General features: G+C 42.1%; 2 protein-coding genes across 4 annotated transcripts in view; one reads left to right on the top strand and one right to left on the bottom strand.

The window, feature by feature from the left end:
• Positions 1-12,117, bottom strand: part of MRPL48 (mitochondrial ribosomal protein L48) — a 525,613-nt gene that overhangs the window by 179,779 nt on the left and 333,717 nt on the right. The gene's annotated exons all lie outside the window — the stretch shown is intronic.
• The window catches only part of RAB6A (RAB6A, member RAS oncogene family), a 94,329-nt gene that overhangs the window by 62,306 nt on the left and 19,906 nt on the right, over positions 1-12,117 (top strand). The window lies entirely within an intron of this gene.

Raw genomic sequence — 12,117 nt, 5'->3', positions numbered from 1 at the left:
TTGCTGTCAGTAATGGTGTTCTTCTACTTGTTGTAAAAGTAAATTCTGATTACTTTATCCTTAATAAACTGCTGGTGTTTGAACAATGTTTACAACAGGTCTTTTTGGGGGAAGGCAGGAAAATATAGGGAGATGTCAAATTATCAAGTCATTTACAAGATAGGTCAGCCAGAGACTCACCTGCTTGACTCTTCAAGGCTATATATCATATAGAGTAGTGGTCCCAGATTTATAAGATTTATGGACATATATATATGTATTTAGATTTGGTTTTTTTTGTTTTTTGAGACGGAGTCTTGCTCTGTCACCCAGGCTAGAGTGCAGTGGCGCGATTTCGGCTCACTTCAAGCTTCACCTCCCAAGTTCATGCCATTCTCCTGCCTCAGCCTCCCAAGTAGCTGGGACTACAGGCGCCCGCACCATACCTGGCTAATTTTTTGTGTTTTTGGTAGAGACGGGGTTTCACCGTGTTAGCCAGGATGGGCTCAGTCTCCTGACTTCGTGATCCATCTGCCTCAGCCTCCCAAAGTGCTGGGATTATAGGCGTGAGCCACCACGCCTGGCTTAGACCAATAATTTTCTTAATTGAGGGTGATCAACAGAGGGTAACAGTAGCATCTTTTAAATAATTAAAGCTTTATGAAAAAGTCTTTATATTGTTTTTTTTTTTTTTTTTTTTTTTTTTTTTTGAGACGGAGTCTCGCTCTGTCGCCCAGGCTGGAGTGCAGTGGCCGGATCTCAGCTCACTGCAAGCTCTGCCTCCCGGGTTCACGCCATTCTCCGGCCTCAGCCTCCCGAGTAGCTGGGACTACAGGCGCCCGCCACCTCGCCCGGCTAGTTTTTTGTATTTCTTAATAGAGACGGGGTTTCACCGTGTTAGCCAGGATGGTTTCGATCTCCTGACCTCATGATCCGCCCGTCTCGGCCTCCCAAAGTGCTGGGATTACAGGCTTGAGCCACCGCGCCCGGCCATATTGTTATTTTTTTATACTTTATTTCCCTCCATGCCTTGAACCATTATGTAAGTAATATTGAATGATCACTCATTCTTTCCTCATTAACATATTGTTTCATGGTTTGATATTTTTGCTCATGCTTTCATTTTTTTTGCTTTCCTAATTGTACTCCTTATAAGTTTCAGTTTAGATGTCAGCTCTTCAGCAACATTTTCTCTGACATTTCCCATCCTACCTCCTGTCTGTGACACCTGATTCTCTTACGTGTTTTCACAGACCTGATCTCAGTGTCATACTTTACCACAGTGTATTGAAAATCTCTCTCTCTCTCATCAGAATTATATATTCCCAGAACCTAGCAATGTGTATGGAACGTAGTAAGTGATAAGTAAATGAACCCATAGGAGCCACAGACAGTTAAATAATTTGTGTAATACCATTATATTAGCCATATGCCACTATTCTAAGACAAAGCAGTGGGTAGCTTCATCTGACTTTCTCTTTTCTATTTCTTATATATTTTTTCTTTTATATTTATTTATTTTTTGTTTGAGACAGGGTCTCACTCTATCTCCCAGGCTGAGTGCAGTGGTGCAATCTCGGCTCACTGCAACCTCTGCCTCCAGGGTTCAAGTGATTCTCATGCCTCACATTCCCCAGTAGCTGGGATTACAGGTGTGCGACACTGTGCCGGGCTAATTTTTGTACCTTTCGTAGAGACAGGGTTTCACCTTGTTGGTCAGGCTTGTCTCAAACTCCTTGCCTTAAGTGATCTGCCTGCCTCTGCCTCCCAGAGTGCTGGGATTACAGGTGTGAGCCACCAAACCCAGCTGGCTTTCTCTTTTAGAGAGATTTTGATAAGGGTGTGAGCTAGTTGCTTCTATATCCTGCTTTCAGGCTATCCTTTTCTTGGTTAATAGCTGAAGAAGGCATTGCTGTAGTCCCCTAGCCCCGACCCTAAGTAGCCTCATAGGTTTAGAAGCTCTAGAATTATCAGATAGCATATAGTAAGCACTACTGATGTCTGGTGTCTTCATGATGTTTGATTGCTTCCGATTTTATTTTTATTATTTTTATTTTTTATTTATTTATATGAGATGGAGTCTCACTCTGTCGCCAGGCTGAAGTGCAGTGGCGCGATCTTGGCTCACTGCAACCTCCACCTCCCAGGTTGAAGCGATTCTCCTGCCTCAGCCTCCTGAGTAGCTGGGACTACAGGCGCCCACCACCATGCCCAGCTAATTTTTTTGTATTTTTAGTAGAGACAGAGTTTCACCATGTTAAGCAGGATGGTCTCCATCTCCTGACCTCATGATCCGCCTGCCTCGGCCTCCCAAAGTGCTGGAATTGCAGGTGTGAGCCACCATGCCCTGCCCCTCTTTTTTTTATTTTTTTGATATGAGGTCTTGCTCTTTCCCAGGCTGGAGTGCAGTGGCATAATCACAGCTCATTGCAGCCTTGACCTCTCAGGCTCAAGTGATTCTCCCACCGCAGCCTCCAGAATAGCTGGGACTACAGGCACGCACTACCTTGCCCAGCTAATTTTTAATTTTTTTCCAGAGAATATGTTCTTGCCATGTTGCCCAGGCTAGTCTTGAACTCCTAGACTCAGGTGATCCTCCCACCTTGGCCTCCCAAGATGTTGGGATTATAGATGTGAGCCCCTCTGCCTAGCCAATTTTGAGTAAATTTATAGCATTGTACAACTATTACCATAATCTGATGTTAGAACATTTTTATTACTAGGTATATATTTTTTTTCCAAAAGCCTAACCCATACAGGCAGATATAGCTGTCTAGTGATAATGAGGAGAGATTTCTTTTACAATCTTGTCCTGAATTCAAAACCCATTTGCGGCTGGGTGCAGTGGCTTACACCTGTAATCCCAGCACTTTGGGAGGCTGAGGCAGGAGGATCCCTTAAGTTCAGGAGTTTGAGACCAGCCTAGGCAACATAGCAAGAACCCCGTCTTTATAAAAAATACAAAAATTAGCTGAGTGTGGTGGCATGCACCTGTGGCCCCAGCTACTCATGAGGCTGAAGTGAGAAGATCGCTGGAGTCCGGGAGTTTGAGACTGCAGTGAGACATGATTATGCCACTGAACTCAGCCTGGGTAACAGAGTAAGACCCTGTCTGAAAAAAAAACAAAACAAAACCCACCATTTGCTACTTTACTGTTTTTCCTTATTTAGATTATCTATCTGAACATCTCATCTTGGTGAATTTCCTGATGCTGTTGGGACTTTATTTTATTGTCTTTTAAATATAAATGTAACCAAAAACTTTTATTTTATAACTTTTGAAACTGAGTTGACTTAATTTTTTGTAGCTTCCTTCTTAACTCACAAAAACCATTACTTGTCTTAGGTTTTGTAAGGGAGTGCCACAGTATTTTATTTCACTGTTTGGAGACCATGCTTTGTCTGCTCATATAATTCAGCCAAGGAAGACAAAGTCCTGGAACCCCCAAATGAGAGAATGAAACCAAATAAAAAATTAAAATATTAGTTTAATAAGCACATTTAGGTCAGGCACGGTGGCTCACGCCTGTAATCCCAGCACTTTAGGAGGCTGAGGCGGGCAGATTACCTAAGGCCACGAGTTCGATACCAGCCTGACCAATATGGTGAAACCTCGTCTCTACTAAAAATAGAAAAAATTAGCTGGGCATGGTGGTGGGTGCCTATAATCCCAGCAATTCGGGAGGCGGAGGCAGGAGAATCACTTGAACAACCCAGGAGGCGGAGGTTACAGTGAGCCGAGATCGTGCCATTGCACTCCAGCCTGGGCAACAATAGTGAAACTCCAGCTCCAAAAAAATATATATATAAAAATAAAAGCACATTTAAATAATTGGTTAACATCTTCCCCTTTCAAGTGGCAGTGATTAATCTTATAGAATATATTTTGTCATTTGGGAAAATGACTTGCTGATTTGAAGTATTAGCTAACAAATAACGTTACTTTTTATTTTATTTTATTTTATTTTATTTTATTTTATTTTATTTTATTTTATTTTATTTTATTTTTTTGAGACGGAGTCTCGCTCTGTCGCCCAGGCTGGAGTGCAGTGGCCGGATCTCAGCTCACTGCAAGCTCCGCCTCCCAGGTTCACACCATTCTCCGGCCTCAGCCTCCCGAGTAGCTGGGACTACAGGCGCCCGCCACCTCGCCCGGCTAGTTTTTTGTATTTCTTAATAGAGACGGGGTTTCACCGTGTTAGCCAGGATGGTTTCGATCTCCTGACCTCGTGATCCGCCCGTCTCAGCCTCCCAAAGTGCTGGGATTACAGGCTTGAGCCACCGCGCCCGGCCTAACGTTACTTTTTAATGGATTGTTTATTTATTGAATTTTTATGGGTTTTTTCTTTTGTTTTTATTTTTTCCAAATAACCTTTCTGGGTTTTTTTTTTCTTGGGGTTTTTTTTTTTTGGGGATGGAATCTTGCTCTGTCGCCCAGGCTGGAGTGCAGTGGCGTGGTCTTGGCTCACTGCAACCTCCACTCCCAGGTTCAAGCAATTCTCCTGCCTCAGCTTCCCGAGTAGCTGGGATGACAGGCACATGCCACCATGCCCAACTAATTTTTGAATTTTTTCTTTTTTTTAGTAGAGACGGGGTTCTTCATGTTTGTCAGGCTTGTCTCAAACTCCTGACCTCGTGATCCGCCTGCCTCAGCCTCCCAAAGTGGTAGGATTACAGACATGAGCCACCATGTCTGGTCTAAAAGTTTTTTTTTTTGTTTTTGTTTTTTTTGAGATGGAGTGTTGCTCTGTCGCCCAGGCTGGAGTGCAATGGCGCGATCTCAGCTCACTGCAAGCTCCGCCTCCCGGGTTCACACCATTCTCCTGCCTCAGCCTCCTGAGTAGCTGGGACTACAGGCGCCCGCCACCTCGCCCGGCTAATTTTCTTGTATTTTTAGTAGAGACGGGGTTTCACCGTGTTAGCCAGGATGGTCTCGATCTCCTGACCTCGTGATCCGCCCGTCTCGGCCTCCCAAAGTGCTGGGATTACAGGCTTGAGCCACCGCGCCCGGCCTAAAAGTTTTTTTAAAGGAACTTCAGAACTAGTCAAATATAACTAATTACTTCTTATGGCGTAATACTTAGAAACAAAATTTTTAATAAAAAACTTAAATATTTAAATGACTAGAAGTGAAAGAAATGTTTACCCTTTTAGTTTCATTACAAATCATCCTAATATTTTAAAAAATCATGGCCTTTGATATCATTGCACATATAAGCTTTATAGAAAAATTCAAATTTTCCTAAGTTAAGTCTAAATCAAATCTACAAATAACCGTAGTTCAACTCTTTATTCTAGACAATGCACTTAATGTGGTTGGAGTTCAGTGCATATATTAGAAATCTAATGTTTACCATGCCATTGGAAACTTTAATAAAAAATATATGACAAACGTTTCTTATATTTTATATTTTTAAAGACATATAGTTAACCATTGAGGCTGGGAATGTAATCTTCCTTTACTGTCCTTGGCAGAGAGAATAATATCCAGACAACAATAAGAAAGGATAGTTTTAGGCCTGAGCTTGGTGGCTCATACCTGTAATCCCAGGACTTTGGGAAGCCAAGGTGGGAAGATCACTTGAGGCCAGGAGTTCAAGATCAGCCTGGGAAAAATAAGTGAGACCTCGTCTATAAAACATCAAAAAATTAGCCGGGTGTGTCCCAGCTGCTTGGGAGGCTGAGGCAAGAGGACCCATTTGAGCCCAGGGGATTGAGGCTGCAGTGAGTCCTGATCGTGCCACTGCACTCCAGCCTGAGTGGTGACATAACAAGACCCTGTCTCAAAAAAACGGGAAAGGACGAAGGTTTTAGAATGGCAAATTTTCCCTAGGAAGAGGATCGGAGAATTGTTTAATGGGTCTAAACTTTAATGTACATAATTGTTACCTGGAAGTTTATTTAAGATACAGGTTCCAGCTGGGCATGGTGGGTCACACCTGTAATCCCAGCACTTTGGGAGGCCAAGGCAGGCAGATCACTTGAGGTCAGGAGTTCAAAGCCAACCTGGCCAACATGGTGAATTCTTGTCTCTACCAAAAACGTACAAAAATTAGCCAGGCATGGTGGTGTGCCCCTCTAGTCTCAGCTACCTGGGAGGCTGAGGTAGGAGAATAGCTTGATCCTGGGAGCCTGAGGTTGCAGTGAATTGATCGCACCATTGCTCTCCAGCCAGGGCAACAAAGTGAGACGCTGTATAAAAAAAATAAATAAATAGGCCAGGCATGGTGGCTCACGCCTGTAATCCCAGCACTTTGGGAGTCCCAGGCGGGCAGATCACAAGGTCAGGAGATCGAGACCATCCTGGCTAACATGGTGAAACCCCGTCTCTACTAAAAATACAAAAAATTAGATGGGCATGGTGGCACACGCCTATAATCCCAGCTACTCGGGAGGCTGCGGCAGGAGAATCGCTTGAATCCGGGAGGTAGAGGTTGCAGTGAGCAGAGATCGCGCCACTGCACTCCAGCCTGGGCAACAGAGCGAGACTCTGTCTCAAATAAATAAATAAATAACTGGTTCGGGGTACTTATGGATATTGATTCCAGTGAGTTTAGTATAGTGTCCTAATACATCTACATTTTAAACAAGAATCTCAGGGAATTTCTTGGCCGGTTGTTGTGGCTCACGCCTGTAATCCCAATACTTGGGGAGGCCAAGGCAGGCGGATCATGAGGTCAAGGGATTAAGACCATCTTGGCCAACATGGTGAAACTTCATCTTCACTAAAAATACAAAAATTAGCTGGCCGTGGTGGCACTTGCCTGTGGTCCCAGCTACTAGGGAGGCTGAGGCAGGGGAATCGCTTGAACCCGCGAGGTGGAGGTTGCAGTGAGCCAAGATCATGCCACTGCACTCCAGCCTGCTGACAGAGCGAGACTCTGTCTCAAAAAGAAAAAAAAGAAGAAAAGTATCTCAGGGAATTTCTCATGCATGATATACTTTTTTAAAAAGACTGGTATAAAGCCATAGAGATGGATCAGCAATAGTCTCAAATCTATTCAGTTTGTTGTTTGAACAAGTAAGTACTGTTTTCCTAACCCCTGCTAGATACAGAAGACAAGCTTCCTACATTCAAAATGTAATAGCCAAATTTGTACACAAGAATTAAATAGTTGTTATGTAGCCAAGTGTCAAAATAAGTCTTAATGAAGTAGGAGAGAAAACCTAGTGAAATCCAGAAGCTCTTTGACTCATCTGCATTCATACCTTGGAAACAATCATTTAGACACTGAGTCTTAACTACGCTTCCTACTGGTATATTGAGGCCCTTGCTATCTAGTAGCCTTGCCTGTTACCATAGCTTTTTAACTGATAAATGCGTTTAGTCTTGCCCCATTTTAGTTTATTTTACATCTTGTTACCAGAGTGATTATTTTAAAATGCCAAGCTGATCAGTTTACTCTGTGAATTTTATTATGAATGTTAAACTCCTTGTAGGCCAGGACATGCAGTTCAATAACATCTTTGATATAGCCCCCTCATACCTTACTATCCTAATCTTTGGCCACTATATACGTGCTTGAAGTACTCCATATAGACCATTTTCTCATATTTTTATTGTATGTTATTGTCCTTCTTCCTAAAATAGTTTCTTCCCTATCTAATATTTGTAACTCTGTTCAGACATAATCAAATTTAGATTAAGAGCCTTTCTGGGCTGGGCATGGTGGCTCACACCTATAATCCCAGCACTTTGGGAGGCCGAGGCGGGTGAATCACAAGGTCCAGGAATTCAGGACCAGCCTGGCCAACATGGTGAAACCTCGTCTCTACTAAAAATACAAAAATTAGCTGGGCATGGTGACGCGTGCCTATAATCCCAGCTACTCAGGAGGCTGAGGCAGGAGAAATGCCTGAACTGAGACCCAGGAGGCAGAGGTAGCAGTGAGCGAGATTGTGCCACTGCACTCCAGCCTGGGCGACAGAGCAAGACTCTGTCTCAAAAAAAAGGCCTTTTCTGATTATTGCAATAGTATTCCTTCTTACTTTTTTTTTTTTTTTGAGACAGTCTTGCTCTGTCGCTCAGACTGGAATGCAGTGGTACAATCTCGGCTCACTGCAACCTCCGCCTCCTGGGTTCAAGTAATTCTCCTGCCTCAGCCTCCCAAATAGGTGGGACTACAGGCGCACGCCACCACACCCAGCCAATTTTTGTATTTTTATTAAAAACAGGGTTTCACCATATTGGCCAGGCTGGTCTCGAACTCCTGACCTCATGATCCACCCGCCTCGGCCTCCCAAAGTGCTAGGATTACAGGCATGAGCCACCACACCCAGCCCTTCTTACTTTTAATTTAGATTTTTTTGCTTTTTTTGTTTTTTTTTGTTTTTTTAAGACAGAGTCTCGCCCTGTTGCCCAGGCTGGAGTAAGAGGCATGATCTCAGCTCACTACAACCTCCGCCTCGCCTCCCAGGTTCAAGTGATTCTTGTGCCTCAGCCTCCTGACTAGCTGGGATTATAAGTGCACGCCACCATGTCTAGCTAATTTTTATATTTTTAGTAGAGACAGGGTTTTGCCAGGTTGGCCAGGCTGGTCTGAAACTCCTGGCCTCAAGTGATCCGCCCACCTCAGCCTCTCAGAGTGCTGAGATTATAGGCGTGAGCCACTGTATCTGGCCAGAAATTTTTTAATTGTCAGTTTATCCTGCCTCCCCACTAAACAACAAACTCAATAAATGTTCATTGAATTAATGATAATATACTTTATTTTTTTTTTGGCAGATTCTTAGAGCTGCATTGTTTTGCCATAAAAATAAGATTTATTTCATGGCGTTGGTTCTGTCTTAAGAATTTTCTAAGCTAGACTGAACAATCCCTACAGAAGCCAGGTTACTTGGGGAATTGCCCTTCATTTGCTGTTTTGACTACACGTTAGACATAGATACATGTTCATTTTCCCTTTCTTTGCATTCACCTGACGCACGTTGAATTTTTTTGTCAGGCTAGGCATGGTTGCTCATGCCTATAATCCCAGCACTTTGGGAGGCTGAGGCAGGCGGGTCATTTGAGGTCAGGAGTTCTACTAAAAAATAAAAAATTTAGCTGGGTGTGGTGGCACACACGTGTAATCCCAGCTACTCGGGAGTCTGAGGCAAGAGAATCACTTGAACCCAGGAGGCTGAGATTGCAGTGAGTCAAAATCACGCCACTGCACTCCAGCCTGGGTGACAGGACGAGAGTGTCTCAAGGAAAAAAAAAATTTTTTTTATATATATAATTGAGATAAACATTTATGTACAGTGAAATGTATACATCTTAAGTTGACTATTAGATGAGTTTTGATAAATGTATTTACAGGTATAATGACCACAGCAGTGAAGATACAGACATATGTTGTTAATTTCCCAATGTTTAGGGACATTTCTAGATAATCTTGTTACTGGTTTCTAATTTAAGTCTGTATTAATTATAGTCAAAGAATACACTCTGTAATATTTCAGTGATTTGTAATTTATTGAGACAAGTTTTATGGCCTGTCATATGGTCTATCTTATTGAATGTTCTTATATGTACTGGAAAAAGGATTTTTTTTTACAGTTGTTAGGTATACTAGTTAACATGTTTGATAGCATTCTCAAATCTTACATAGCCTGACCAGGCACAGCGGCTCATGCCCATAATCCCAGCAGTTCAAGAGGTGGATGTGGGAGGATCACTTGAGGCCAGGAGTTCAAAACCATCCTGGTCAACATAGTTGAAACCCTGTCTCTACAAAAGAAGAAAATTTTTTTTGAAAATTAGCTGAGCATGGTGCCATACACCTGTAGTTCCAGCTACTCAGGAGACTGAGGCAGAGGATTGCGTGAGCCCACGAGTTCAAGGCTGCAGTGAGGCATGATTGTGCCACTGCATTCCAGCCTGGGCAACAGAACAAGACTCTGTCTGTCTCAATAAACAACAACAACAATAAAACACCTTATATATCCTTTTTTGTCCAGTTCTGTCAGTTACTGAGAAGGGGATATTGGAATCTACAACAGCAAAGATGTATTGTTCGCTTTGCTGATTAGTTCTGTCAACTGTTACTTCTTGTGTTTTGAAGTTATGTTAGTAAGTGTATACATATTTAGAACCATTATGTCTTCATTATCTGTTGGCTTTTTTATGTAAAGAACTGCCCCTCTTGGGCTGGGTGCAGTTGCACACGTCTGTATTCCCAGCACTTTTGGGAGGCCAAGGCAAGGCAGGCTGATTGCTTGAGCCCAGGAGTTGAGACCTGCTTGGGTAACATGACGGAACCCTGTCTCTACAAAAAAACAGAGAAATTAGCCCAGTGTGGTAGCCCCAGCTACTTGGGAGGTTGAGCTGGGTGGACTGCTTGGCCCAGGAGGTTGAGGCAGCAGTGAACAAAGATCATGCCACTGCATCCATCCTGGGCAACAGAGCGAGACCCTGTCTCAAAAAAAAAAAGAAAAAGAAAGAAAAAAGAAATGTCCCCGTATCCAGAGTTAATCATTGCTGAGTGTTAGTCTTATACAAGCTGCTCTGCTATTACCAAAGCTAAAGTCTGCACTGAACTTATAGGGGTAAAAATTAAATTCCTTTGACTACACATTAGACATAGATACATGTTCATCTTCCGTTTCTTTGCATTCACCTGACGCACGTTGAATTTCCGATAAAGGAAATAAAACTGATTATTGTGAAATAATCTCTGACCCCTTCTGAGTTCTTGCTGTGCAAGTCAGTCATAATTCAGAAGTTGTGCTAGTATTCAGGACTTTCCAAGGTAAATTTCACAGTGTAGTCACTGTCTTGGAAAACATTGAGAATCACAGTCTTATATGCCTGTTATTACCATTGTGTGTTTGTTCAGCTGTGTATGTTTGTAAGCAGAACTATTTTTTATTTTTGCATTCTACTCATTTGATTTGACAAAATCATGCCTTTTTACCAGAAGATACACAGAAGTCTTTCTGTATATAAGGTATATATTTATCAGTACTAAAGGTACCATGTAGTTCTGCTTTTCTATATACAGAGATGTTTCCTAGCTTTCTGCTAATCTGCTGGCTTCCTCTTCCCCATTCCCTCATTTACTAGATTATAATGCACATCACTTAATAGAAGCTTAAAAGTGGGCTTTCTCTGTTGCTGTTTTCTTTTTAAATAATTGTGAGAGCTTTTACATTTATTATCTGATCATGATTCAAGTGACTAGGCTGTAGCACCCAAGAAATTTCCTGTGCCTAACCCTTTTGCTCTTTATTTTGATTTAAGCACTTTACCCTAAAGTACTGCTTCTGTCTTACAGAATATTGTTGTCATTTTTACAATAAAACAATCCGTACTAGAACTAGCATAAATAGTAATATCTAACATGATCATTTGTATTATATAGGATATTTAAGTAAAATGTGTTTCATTCCATTCAGTATTTCATAAAAAGACAGCCTCTGAAAAATAGTTTTACTCCTTAGATTTCTCATTCTCTACCCCCCACACACACCCTTTTTTTTTTTTTTTTTTTTTTTTTGAGACAGGGTCTTGCTCTGTCACCCAGGCTGGAGTATAGTGGTGTGAACACGGCTTACTGCAGCCTTGAACTGGTGGGCTCCAGCAATCCTCCTGCCTCATCAGCCTTCCAAGTAGCTACAACTACAGGCACCCACTATCACACCCAGCTAATTATTTATTTTTCCTAGAAATGGGTTTTGCTATATGTTGCCCGGGCTGGTCTCAAACCCCAGGCCTCAAGTGATCCACCAGCCTTGGCCTCCCGGAGTGTTGGGATTACAGGTGTGAGCCATGGTGCTTGGCCCAAATTTTTTTTTTTTTTTAATGCAAAAGTATTACTTTGTTTTTGAAAGTGGTATGGTGTTTAAATTGCTGAAGAAATGATAATGATAGGTGATTACTTTAGCCTTCACCTGGCTTTTCATCTAGGGATTAGCACATTCTTTTAGTGAAGTAATAAGTGTATGATGTCACCTTATTATTTTTTTGAAGTACTGAAAAATGGAAAAAGAAAAGAAAAACCCCTTGATCTTTAAACTTCTAAAATCATTAGTACTTACCATAAAAAGAAGATTTGTTTGAAAGAGAGAAGACTTTATGAGAAAGTAGTGATAGCTGATGGGCATCAGCTCTAACAGGTCAGTGAAAGCTTGTGTACATACTAACCATGGAGTTGC

Source organism: Macaca thibetana, chromosome 14, assembly GCF_024542745.1.
Source record: "Macaca thibetana thibetana isolate TM-01 chromosome 14, ASM2454274v1, whole genome shotgun sequence".
NCBI lineage: Eukaryota > Metazoa > Chordata > Mammalia > Primates > Cercopithecidae > Macaca > Macaca thibetana.
This window is presented reverse-complemented; position numbering and strand designations above follow the sequence as displayed.